The sequence below is a fragment of the Silene latifolia genome, chromosome 10 (genome assembly GCF_048544455.1).
Source record: "Silene latifolia isolate original U9 population chromosome 10, ASM4854445v1, whole genome shotgun sequence".
NCBI lineage: Eukaryota > Viridiplantae > Streptophyta > Magnoliopsida > Caryophyllales > Caryophyllaceae > Silene > Silene latifolia.
In genome coordinates this window covers 26,032,391-26,044,358 of record NC_133535.1, presented here as the reverse complement: position 1 = coordinate 26,044,358, position 11,968 = coordinate 26,032,391, and the positions used below count along the sequence as shown (strand labels likewise).

Below are 11,968 nucleotides of genomic sequence, written 5' to 3'. Positions count from 1 at the left end.
TACGCCAACCTCCCGTAGAGGAACGCCGAGTAGTCGTCGCTCGGAAGAAGGAAGGCATCACCACCGACGCCAGTCAGGTCAGCCTCCCTCTCAGCCTCATAAGGCTCCCTAAACATCGTCCAGGAGGATCGATGGGAACCGTCAAGATATCCCGAGAGTACTGACGAGCCAAGCGCTCACCCAAGTACCACACAGAACCCATCGACATCCTCAGCAGCAACCGACTCGAGCTCCTAGGTCGAAGGACCTCAGCCACAAAGGGAGGAGCGCCAGCGTACTCCACCCAAGGCCTGGGCACCCACTGGGAAAAGCAAACAAGAAGTCATTCTTATGATCAGTTCTGAAAAGGTAATGAAGAAACGCACGAAGGTGAAGTACTCACGCCGTCCAACTGAAGAGCGTTCACCTCCCGTCGACAAACGTCGTGTAAGGAACGTCGGCTCCTCGTACGGCACATCACCCAATCCCTCACAACGGGATAGGCCTTCTCCACCGGATCCGTCCTCTTGGGTGCGAGGCCCGGAAAGTAGGAGTACACCCACGCCTGTAAAGCAAGATAATCAAAAATGATGTTTCGTGATTTGACAAGAAAAGGAAATGATCTTTCATAAAATGAAATGAAGGTTCATACCTCCAACAGCAGGAGAAGTCCCCTTCTCCATCAACTCCGGACGAACCATGGCCCTCATGAAGCGGATGAGGACAGCAAAACCAACAGTGACCCAGTCTCAATGGCCTAGGTCGCTCAGGTCAGAAAGAAAGGGAAGGAGCTTTGTCGAAAGCCTCTCTCCCTTATCTCCGAGGTAGATCGCAGACAGAAACCACCAGAATCACAGACGGACTCTCTGCTCTGCAGTGCAGAGAGGAGGAGCCGTCTCCCTCCCCTCGATCACCACCGACGTCGGGGTCTTCCCCGCAAAGTAGTCCCGAACGTAAGAACTAGGCACCAATCCAGGCACCGCAGCAGCCTTCGGCGCCAAGTTCCAGTCGATCAACCTCCTAGCCTCAGCCGAGTCAACCCTCATGGCAGTCTCCGGCCACTCCACCACCTCAGTCCCACACAGCAAACCAGAAATCATGTCGTAATCCTCCAACGTGACCCCCACCTCACCAAAAGGCATGTGAAATATGGAGGTCATATCCCAAAACCGGTCCAAGAAAGCTCGGACGAGACTGAGGTTAGCCCAAAGCTTCCTCCTCACGATATCCCTCCAAGCCTGCACCAGGGCGACGAATGCTCCCCGCTCGATCATGGCTCGCTCCTCAGCCGACAGCCTCTCGTAGCACCCAATCGCCGTCGTGTAGCCCGAGAACGATCTGATGTTCCCGGCCTCCTATGTTGGTTCGAAACAAAAGCTATCTTTAGCTCGAATGAAGAAGAAAAGGAATAACAGAAGGAATGAAAGAAGATGAATGAAGAGTGATGAGTTCGATTTACCAAGCTCTTCACCGTCCTGTAGGACAGGTGACCCTCTACAGCCCAAAGAAGGTACCTACTGTCCCAAGTCTCAGCCCACGCAGGTGCTCCCCTCAGTTGGCGACCACCCCGTCTAACGTTGTCCCGTCTCGAGGCCTCCTCCTCCTCAACAACCTCCTCCTCAAGGACCTCGTCCTCAGCAGCCGTCACCACAGCGGTGAAAGCCTCCTCCAACACCTCCTCAAGCATCTGAGAAGGGTCAAGGGCAGTGTCCACGTCCATTGTAATGCCCCGTAATTTCGGACCGTTAATATATTTCGGAAATAATTTATTAATCAAATAAAAGTTGATATTTAAGTATTTAAAGTAAAAATAAATTAAAGAAATATAATTTTATTATATTTTGAAGAAAAGTATTTATTTTGATAGTTTCGAAATGTTTAAAAATAGTTTAAACCGTGTAAAACTTTTTATTTCGAAATAAGGGCGTATCGGGGGGAAAATGACAATTCGTTTGAACGTTGGGTAAACGAAATTGGAAATGGGTCGTATGAATACTCAATTTTCTTGTAATCTCGTGTTTAAAAACTTTGGTCTTGACGGAATTTGCGTTTGACTTACGGATTTAATTATTATTGAAACGAGTCAAAACCGACTCGTAAAAATCCCGACTAAAAATCCCGCACCTTCCTTTCCTCCTTTCCTTTCTCCCTTACGCGGCACCCCTTCCCCTTTCTTTTCTTTTTTTCTGATTTTTGTTCCTATCTTCATCTTCCATCCTCTAAAACAAAACCAAACACATTTCAACCAAAATTCAAGCTGTTTTGGCCATAATTTCTTCGTTTCTTATCGGATTTTCACGAAATTTACCTTTCCGGAATCCCCTCGCCGAGATCTACAACTTAGTATGTTCTAATTTCAGTTTTCATTAAGTTGTTTTAAGACAAAATTTCGGTATTTTCGGTATTTGTGCTTATTTATGGTGTTTTTATTGTTTAATTAGGTGAAGATTTGGAAGACGAGTTCGGGGACTCGTATATTGTAGAGGATAGCAGCTAGTTGTTGTTAGGGTTTCGGTTTTGAGGGGCTAATTGCTCATTTTCTAGCTTAAGGTAACATATTTCGAGTTACTCGACGAATTATCGTCACAATCTTTGTTATTTTTGTATGTTTGGTGATTTTTGTTGGAGTAGTAGTTTTCACATGTAAAATTTGTTGCATGCATGTTTAATTTATGCCTTTTGTTAGTTTAAATTATCAAAGTTGAATTGGGAACGATTAATTAATGTTCAGACGGTCTTTTACTAAACAAAAATGGAAAAAAATGGGGGTGTAGGGGGGCAAGCAGCGGCGGCGGGAGTTCGCGGCAGCCCACGGTGGCCGGGTTGGTCCGTTGCTTGTTTCGCGGTTTTCCTTGCAAAATTTGTCATTTCAGGTTTATTAATGACATAGTTAGTATGAGTACACTTTAGGAATTGATTCATATAAGTAATAAAAATTATGTTAATGGTAAAACTATGCTTATGTTAATAGTTATCATATGTTAGGATAGTTTACAAAATGAATTTGTAAATAATAGGCTCAGAATGAATTGTATAGGGATAATTGTAATGTTTTGTTGATTGTCAAAATCGAGCCTTAGTCCCTTTGACCGATGCGATGTCGATTAATTGAGTGATTGGTCACCGCAATTTAACCTGCACTGTCGCAGGTGGGGTTGCGGGTAAAAATTCGGTTGAATGAATTAGATAATCGGCCTTTTTCTTGCTTTAGGCCATTTATTATATCTCTATTTCACATGTGTAGTTAGTTGAGTTTAGGTAGCTTCTTATATTGTAGAAACGGCCCTAGATTCCCTGAAGCCTTTAATTTGGTTAATATTGTTGGAATTGGAAATTTGTATTGAGGATTCTGTTGGTTTATCTGCTGAATAGACATTTATATAGCCTTTCACATGATAGAATGTTAGAATTTATGTTGGTAAGTAGGACTTTTTGCCCTCTTAAGGTTAAGTGGGTGTCTTACTTGACTTGTGTGGTGAGTCTTGTGTGGTGTGGGCTAAAGTATTCAAGCTGGGACTAGCTGGGACTAGGTCCTAGGTGAGTATTTCGGCCTTCATCATAGATAGGTCTTTATAGTCTTTGACGAGTATATGTTCACTGCTTGATAGCCTTTGTGTTCCTGACTAGTGGATTTATATCCAAGTTGGGGCATGACCTCGGTACTTATTTTGATAGTAAGTGGTCAGCTTAAGTACTAGCCAACCCTTTGGTGGACTCCTTAGGGTACTCACTTTGTTTTTAGAAAAATTGTGGGTCTTGGGTGCGGTGGTGTGTATCCGCATGTCTAGGTCTGCGCAGACTTTAGGCTAGGGTTGTGTTATCTCTTGGCCATGTTTTATTAATATTAACCGCTGAGCCAAGATACCGGTTCGATTACCTTCCCTACCTCGTGGTATAGACTCGAGTTACAAAGTGACTATTGACCGTGCTAAGAACTTATGCCTGTCTTTGATATATTGCCCTTTCTTGTATGGTGATTTTATGAACTGTAATAGGTGAGATGTAAGCCGATTCTGATTGATAAAGTTTGGATTACTATTTGAATTATATGATTCACATGATAGGTTAGTTTGGTCAGTTTAGGGGTCATAGGTTAGATTGCATGATAATTACATTGTTTATCATATTGTTTACATGTTTTACTACATGTTACATTAATTTTGACGATTCGTGGCTGGGAGGACTCGAAGTTACTCCCCACTGAATTGTGGCTTTCGTGTTTGTATAAAATGCGATTGACAGGTTGTTGATGCTTTGTTGGGGTCACAGACGAGCTAGTGAGCAAGGAACCTTGGACCTAGTTTGGCTATTCTTTTAGTAAACCTTTTCTATTTTGGTTTTGTATATAATTTGAAGGGACATATGTCTCCCTTTTCTATTTTGGCTTGTATCTTTATATTTCCGCGTCTTTAGTTATGTATGTAAGTTAGTTTATCAGCTTTTGCAGGGTTTTTGACACTCTTCTTGAGTTGGATTGGTTGTGAATGGTTTAGGAAGAAAAATTTTTGAAATTGCAGGTTTTTGACTAGTTGAACCATTTACAAACATATCCTACCAGTTTTTCTGTAGAATTTACGTAATTATTTAAGGCTAGATTTAAGGGTGTCACATCCATGGGATCCCTCCCAGATGTAGAAGCCTCGTCACCTGCAAAATTAAAGTGAATTTAGGCCGCGTCAAGTGACGACAAGCCATAATTAGGGGATTTTCGAGTTTTCGGAGCCCCGAAATCGCTCTTTTCTCGCCATCCTTGGCAATTTTGTCCACAAACCCGTCCGCTCATGTGGTAATTTGGGTCAAGTCAAGCCTAAGTTGAAGCCTAGTCATGGGTTCGAGTCGGAATTTCGACAGCATTTCGTTATAACGGCGATTATGCCCTAGAAAAGTGTCCTGAAGCCGTCACAAATCAAAATTCCGAGATGGTAGGAAGTTTACCCATCATACAAGGACTCCAAATATCAAGTTTCGTCACAAATGGGCAATCCTAAGGCTATTTTGGAAGCGATTTACGGTTTAGCTGTGAGACCGTCACAATTTCACTCAAATGCTCAAAACTCAACGAAAATTCGAAACAAATACATGGTTATGATCCTTATACTACCAATTAGCCATTTACAAGGTCAATTTTGCAAGACAAAATCATTTTGGGGAAAAGCCCCAAATTTTCGACTAATTAGGGTTGAAAACCCTGATTTCGTCGGTTCAATTTGATCTATTATAGAAGATTAATGCAAAAATAATACACATACCTCGATTAGTCATGGCAAATGCAAGCTTTTGGATCAAATTTTGACGGAAATGGTTGGAATTTGAGAGAGAAATTGAGAGTTTGTGTTTCGAAATAATGAAATAAACCCCTCTGTTTCATCAGGTTTTTACGCAGGATTGACACGCCCAGGAAAAGACGCAGCAGGTGCTGCGCCTATTCCAAGAGACGCAGCTCTTGCTGCGCCTCTTCCTCAGTTTCCCTCCATATGAATTTTGTAAGATTCGTTATAAGTTCGTTATTTTGTGGGCCCATCTTTGGTGCGCCTCTTCCTCGATGACATATCCCATATTTGATCCGTTTGACGTTTATTCTTCGCCCGGATCCATATTTCCAAGCCAACAGCAAACAGTCGCCATATATTCGCCAAGACCTTGCTTGTCACAACGAGCGGTTCTTCTTTGACAGGTGTTTCGACACGCCTTTATTATGTTCCCCCAGCGAGAGTACACGAATAGACATTCCCTCTCGAGACATAGAGATCAGTTCCCGATTATGTTCCTCCAGTGAGAGTTCACGGATAGACATTCCCTCTCGAGACATGGAGATCAACATCGACCCCAAGCTCTTCCGAAGTTTGTTTGAAGCCGACCACAAGTAGATTTCTCCCAGCAGTTCCTGACTATGTCCTGATGTCTTCTCCCAATATCGCGTTTTGTTTCCCCTGGAGTTCCAAGGAATTTCAGGTATGGTCTCTTCTTATGGCTGGTGAGCCTCCTCACGTAGTCTAATGGACTTTAAACGACCCTCCACACACCATAATCTTCACGCGAGAGTCCGCCCCCTCACATCTCCCTTAAACTTCTATACTCGACTTCCTAAGTCAACAAATTGACACGTGTTTACGACCTACCGATTGTAAACACAAGCCTTACACATATTGTTTGGTACTGTCACCGTGCATTCGACCGACCCATTTGACCAACTCAATTCATCAATCAACATGTTTTAATTAACATATTTTTGTAGATACCTCATTTCTGCACCTCCCGCAAACCACCCGGTGATGATTGGGCCGTATGTTTGGTACGCGGAACGATTTGTGACAGTTCATAAGTTTATCGTCAAGTGATCGCTCAAACACTTGTGTCTACCTCTTAATTGTCATCTACGCGCCGATACGGTCGTTTTGGCAGTAATTAGAGTACATTTGGAGTCCGGGCCTAAAAACCGTCTTCATTTTCTAAAACCGAGTCATAATGTTCTGGAATGTTCCGGATATTTCTATTCCATATTTTGCAGTCTTTTAATCTTTGGTAAAGAATTTCCCGTAATATTCACACAAAATATTAAGGAAAACAAGATTAATCCGTTATTCCATAATCAAAACACGGAAATCTTTCTTCCGCAGGAGGAAACCACTTGGGAAAGGACGCAGCAAGTGCTACGCCTCTTCTAAGAGACGCAGTGCCTGCTGCGCCTCTTCCCAAGTCCTTTTCTGCGTATTTTTCGTATCTTTTCATATCTATTCGAGATTCACTTCCAAAGTTTCTCCGAAAAACTCTACTTCCTCCGTGTGATTAGTATAAATAGAGACCTTCGGTCTCACATATTTCTCACGCGAGTGTCCGCTCTTCTCTTATCCCTTTGCATTTTAGACCACGTTCTTACTTTTTGGCACCTACGTGCTTGAACTTTCGACCACGTAAGCTCGGATCCTTCTGAGTACCAGCCTTGTTTTGCATGACCGACCAATTTGACCAACTCCACAATAATCAACTTTAATCAACTTTGTTCGTTTTCCTCCTATAGGGCACTTTCGTCTACATTCGAGTCGAGCATCACTAAACGTTAACTTAGTTCATCTCGTTTCGTCAAACATGTAAGTCTGAGGGTGTAAATCCTATTTTATTTATTGTTCTTTATTTATTGTAATCATAATGTAAGGTTTATGTCGAAAGTATTTTTAAAACCGATTTGTAAAACCTTGTTTTAAACCTTTTTTTAAGAATTATCAGAAGACAGACGTCGATAAAGGACGCGGCAACTGCTGCGCCACTTCAAAGGGACGCAGTACCTGCTGCGCCTCTTCGTGAGGCTGCCGCAGTTCCTGCTTCCTTTCTTCTTTCGTCTTTTGTCAATTCGTTTCTTTTATTTGCTTTCGTTTCTTTTTTGATTCTTTAATATAAAGATTTAAACATAATAATTTAATATATTATTCATCATCATTAGTATTGAATTCATCATAAAATCCCGACTTAAATCCCTTATAATTCATATTTGCGAGTTTTCGTCATTAAAGTCAAACCGGGTTTTAGAGATTCGATTCATTAATATTGAGTCTCTGGAATTCGATCTTTGATATATTCTCATCTGTTATTTATCATATACATCATCAATTCATCATTAACAACTTGTTTAGCCTAATTAATTCATTAATTAACCTTTTAATCTTGTATTAACTCGTATTAATTAATTCCATCCATGTTCATGCTTTATGACCTCATTCACATGTAAATAATCTGTTAATCACTTCCATCTGAGTCAAATAATATTAATCGATCATTAAAATCACCAACGAATATTAACAATTTGCAATTCCGGCTTCACGGCCAGAACTAAGCCAAGGAACGGACGCAGCAACTGCTGCGCCTCTTCCAAGGGACGTAGCTCTGCTGCGCTTGTTCCTGGTTGATTTCTGTCTCTGAACTCTCGTTTTGCCTTGACCTTGGTTATTAGTTTACGTATTAATTAACTATTATTCGTATTATCACCCTAATTCCTGTTCGTTAATTTATTTGTTTATTCTTTCTCAAATTATCCGTTTTAAAAGTATTTTCGACATAAATCATTAATCCAATGTAATTATTGTAATTTTCTTTATTGTAATTTTCGTTATTTTATTCCTTTTATTATTGCTTGTATGCCTTCATATGTAATCGATTTAAATCTCTACTTCGACCCATTTGTATGTTAAATTACGTGTTAACCGACTTAGTCTAATTCTCACATGTTAGGATTAAAACGTTGGATGTTGCATTGCATGCATATAACCTTCAATACATCGAGTATAGACAATTGCCCTAATCATTAGTAGAGGCCGCTATCGAGGCGGGCGGGATTAGGTGTTCGATCAAAAGAGCTTCCTAATACGTACCCTCACCTCTTACTCCAGATCTCTGTGAACATCCATGTTCATTGGCATCCACGAGAGTCATTCTAGACATAGAATGCTAAGGGTAACGAGTTATTGGTGTTCATGTCACTACTTTGTGTCTTGACATGGCACGAGGTATTCGAACGGTTTCCAATTTTCCACAATAAATTCGTGGCGACTCCACAAATGCAACAGAAGAAAAGCTTGCTTGGCTTTTCGCCCCCGTGGGCCCGCGTCCACAATTTTCAACATATTTTCAAAACCAAATCCTTTTTTAAGGCATTCTTTTTAAACTTCTTTGATCGCGAGTAGTCATAACGAGAAAACCGTCTCTAAAGTCGTCTACTACGCAAACATCAAAATACGTAAGTTTGAGGGTGTAAATATCCCACTTTAATTCATGTCTTTACTGTTTTGATGAGTTTATAAGCATGAACAATGTATAACACGATTCAAATTTAGGTTAGACGAGCCAAAACCGAGTTTTGGCCCGAGACAAAAGCCCTTTGCTATGCAAAGAGGCTCGCGCCTCTTGTGGGTTATCGGGTCAGACTCATTCGTATTTGTTCTCGTCTTTCCTCTTTATTTCATTTCTTATTTGCAATCGGTTTTTACCATTTCGAATGTTCAAAATCATTTTCATGACAAACTTTTTAGCCATAAATTATAATCACCCTTGGTTCCATATACCATGACGGTTTAATCCGTTACTCGGTGATATTAATTGGCTAATTACATTTTAAAGGAAATTCTTTTATTTTATTTACCATTTTAATTCATTTTTATGATAAACATATTTTGACCATTACAAAAATCATCCTTGGTTCTTTATACCATGACGGTTTATTCCGTGACTCGATAATATTATTGGTTAATTACAAATTAAAGGGTATTTTAACCCCCTTTTATTTTACTTAGCATTTTTCTCATTCATTTACATTTGTAAATATATTAGTCATAATTCATAATCATCCTTGGTTCTTTATACCATGTCGGTTTAATCCGAGTACGACGACAAACTTGACTAATTACAAATAATTGAACTTAACATAATTAGTTCAAATCAAACATTTTCCTTTTACACATGTTACTATGCTTTTCAAACTTGCAAATACGACAATGAATATTACTAACATAATAGTAATTATTCCGAGTCATGCAAATCATACTTGAAAATCATTAATCACAAAAAATGGTTTTAAACAACCTTTTTAGCAACCAAGAGACGCCCCTTGGGTCGTCGTATGACTCGCGCCCCAAGAGGCCGTCTGTTTTCATATTTTAAAACCAGGGCAGAGCCCCATCCCTCGCTAATAGGCTCGCGCCCCAAAAGGACTGCCTGGCACTAATCTGTCTCGTTTTTCGCACTTGTCTAGGACGATCCCAATTACGGTTAATCCGAATACATGACGGATCAGATTGACAAGCTTACGTTTTTACACTTTGTCATTTGACACTCTTTTCCAAATAAATGGATCGTGTTAAGCATCATGACCTGAATCTGGTAAATGGATGTTTAATTTTCGTTTTCACATGCAAATCAATCTAAATCCAACTTTGACACCAATTTCTTGGTACATGCATAAACAACCGACTTAGGAAATATTCACATGTTAGGATAAACTTTTGGATAACCTATGTCAAGCACTGCTTTTTGCTTCGTTTGACCGAGGTACAAAGTGGATCGAACGGTTTCCAGGCATCCCATAATTGCTTGGTGCCGACTCTGAACATCTTTGTATCCTTTCGAGACCTTCACCGAAACCGACCAATCTAAAGCGACCCGGTCAGAGCATTTCTATGCCGCCAGGCGTGGCTTTCCGATTGCTATACGTCCACAGATTGGCTTGGCGTGTAGGTGACCCATGTCCACAATGAATATTAGTATATAATTCGTGCAAATGCGCGGTTTTTTAGATAGAGATATTAGAGAATTTAACGATTTAACTACCTTTAATAATATATTTTTTAATTAAATTTCAAATGTAGTTATTATAGTGGATGATAATCTCGGTAGATAATATTGTATAGTGTATATAAAGTTGCCATTTTATTGTTCTTGACTTTCTAGGATTTTTTTATATTATATATATATATATATATATATATATATATATATATATATATATATATATATATATATATATATATATATATAGAGAGAGAGAGAGAGAGAGAGAGAGAGAGAGAGAGAGAGAGAGAGATTGAATCATGTGAGGCACCCTTCTTAGGGTGAGGCTATTTGGACACCTTCTAAACCGTCGATTACAAACTATAAATGCCTCGGATGTTGACACGTGTCCCCTTATATAAACCCAACAAATTGCAAATTACCTCTCATGCTCCATCATTTACACTGTCGCATTTCATCTGTTCACTTTTTCTCTCTTGACTTCGTTTCGCCATTCACTCGATTCGTCCGCCATTGTCGTTAAGCTTTTCGACCTCCATTATCATCCGTAAGTACACTAACTTGTTCTTCTCTCGTTCCTTGATCTTAATTAATGTCGTACTTACAATTTCTAATTCGTAAGGAATTAATCTCAATTTTATTTGACCTAATTCTTCAATTTCCCCCAATTCCTCTCCTATTTCCTTATAATTTACCGATGATCATCAATTCGTCAATTAATCATGCCATAATTACATAATCCGTAGCAATTCTCGAGACGTTACATCACTCCTCTTTGCAACAATGGTGGTTTGCAAGTGTCGTAAAGTCATTTAATTTCTTTCTCTTATTTTATTATGATTTAATCAGTTTTCGATTCATTTCGTCTTTTGATTTCATGTTTAATGTCTTTGGATTTCCGATTGTTTGTCTTTAGTGTTGAACACTTGAACATTTCTGATGATCTTGTTGTTTTGGATTATGTTAAGGTCTGATCTTGGAGCGATCTCACGGAAATTTAGGTTTTATTTTCAAAAACTTGTGTTAATCTGTTAGCACCTTTAGATTAAGCTAGTTGGTGAAGAATTCGGCTTAAAAACCATGTTTGATTTAAAGAATGTTGATAGAAGTCCTGTGTCGATTTTGAAGTTTGTAAAATGGTCATGTTTTAAATGGCATGTTCATGGATACATAGCATATTGTCAATACTTTTAAAACTTAATTGTAGAATCTTAATAAATGGAGATAGAGGTGTCTTGGGATGTTAACATGGAATTTTAAGGCATTTACATATGTAATTTAACATTGGACTAACCGAATACGGTGAGGTTTTCTACTATACCCGAAAAGGGCTACACATGCACCGACTCACCGAGCCTTGTTAGTGCTAGTTTGGGTTGAAAAATTCTTATCTACGAGTATAAGTTGTTATTTGTCTACTTTCATATCGGATTTGGCCATTGTCGTCTATTAGCTCAAAAGGTAGAGCAATGTGTTATTGCACATGGTGTGGGTTCGAGCCCCACATAGACGAACATATATAAAGCACTAGTTACACTTTGTAGTAACATTAGTTGTTCTATGTGGTAACAATAATTATCGAACAAAGTGATGCTAGCTAAGAATAACACTAGTTATTTGATAATGTAACAATGTTTCGTATATATAATAACACTGTTTATTTGATAAAGTAACACTTATGTTACATATATTGATAATAGAAGCTCATGTAGGA

At 39.5% G+C, this 11,968-nt stretch overlaps 1 long non-coding RNA gene across 1 annotated transcript; it reads left to right on the top strand.

Moving 5' to 3' along the window:
• Positions 1 to 2,183: 2,183 nt before the first annotated feature.
• Positions 2,184 to 4,357, top strand: LOC141608895 (uncharacterized). The gene is made up of 3 exons (XR_012527047.1): positions 2,184 to 2,322; positions 2,421 to 2,529; positions 4,222 to 4,357. It is a non-coding gene; the product is annotated as an uncharacterized LOC141608895 (long non-coding RNA).
• The last annotated feature ends 7,611 nt before the right edge of the window (positions 4,358 to 11,968 follow it).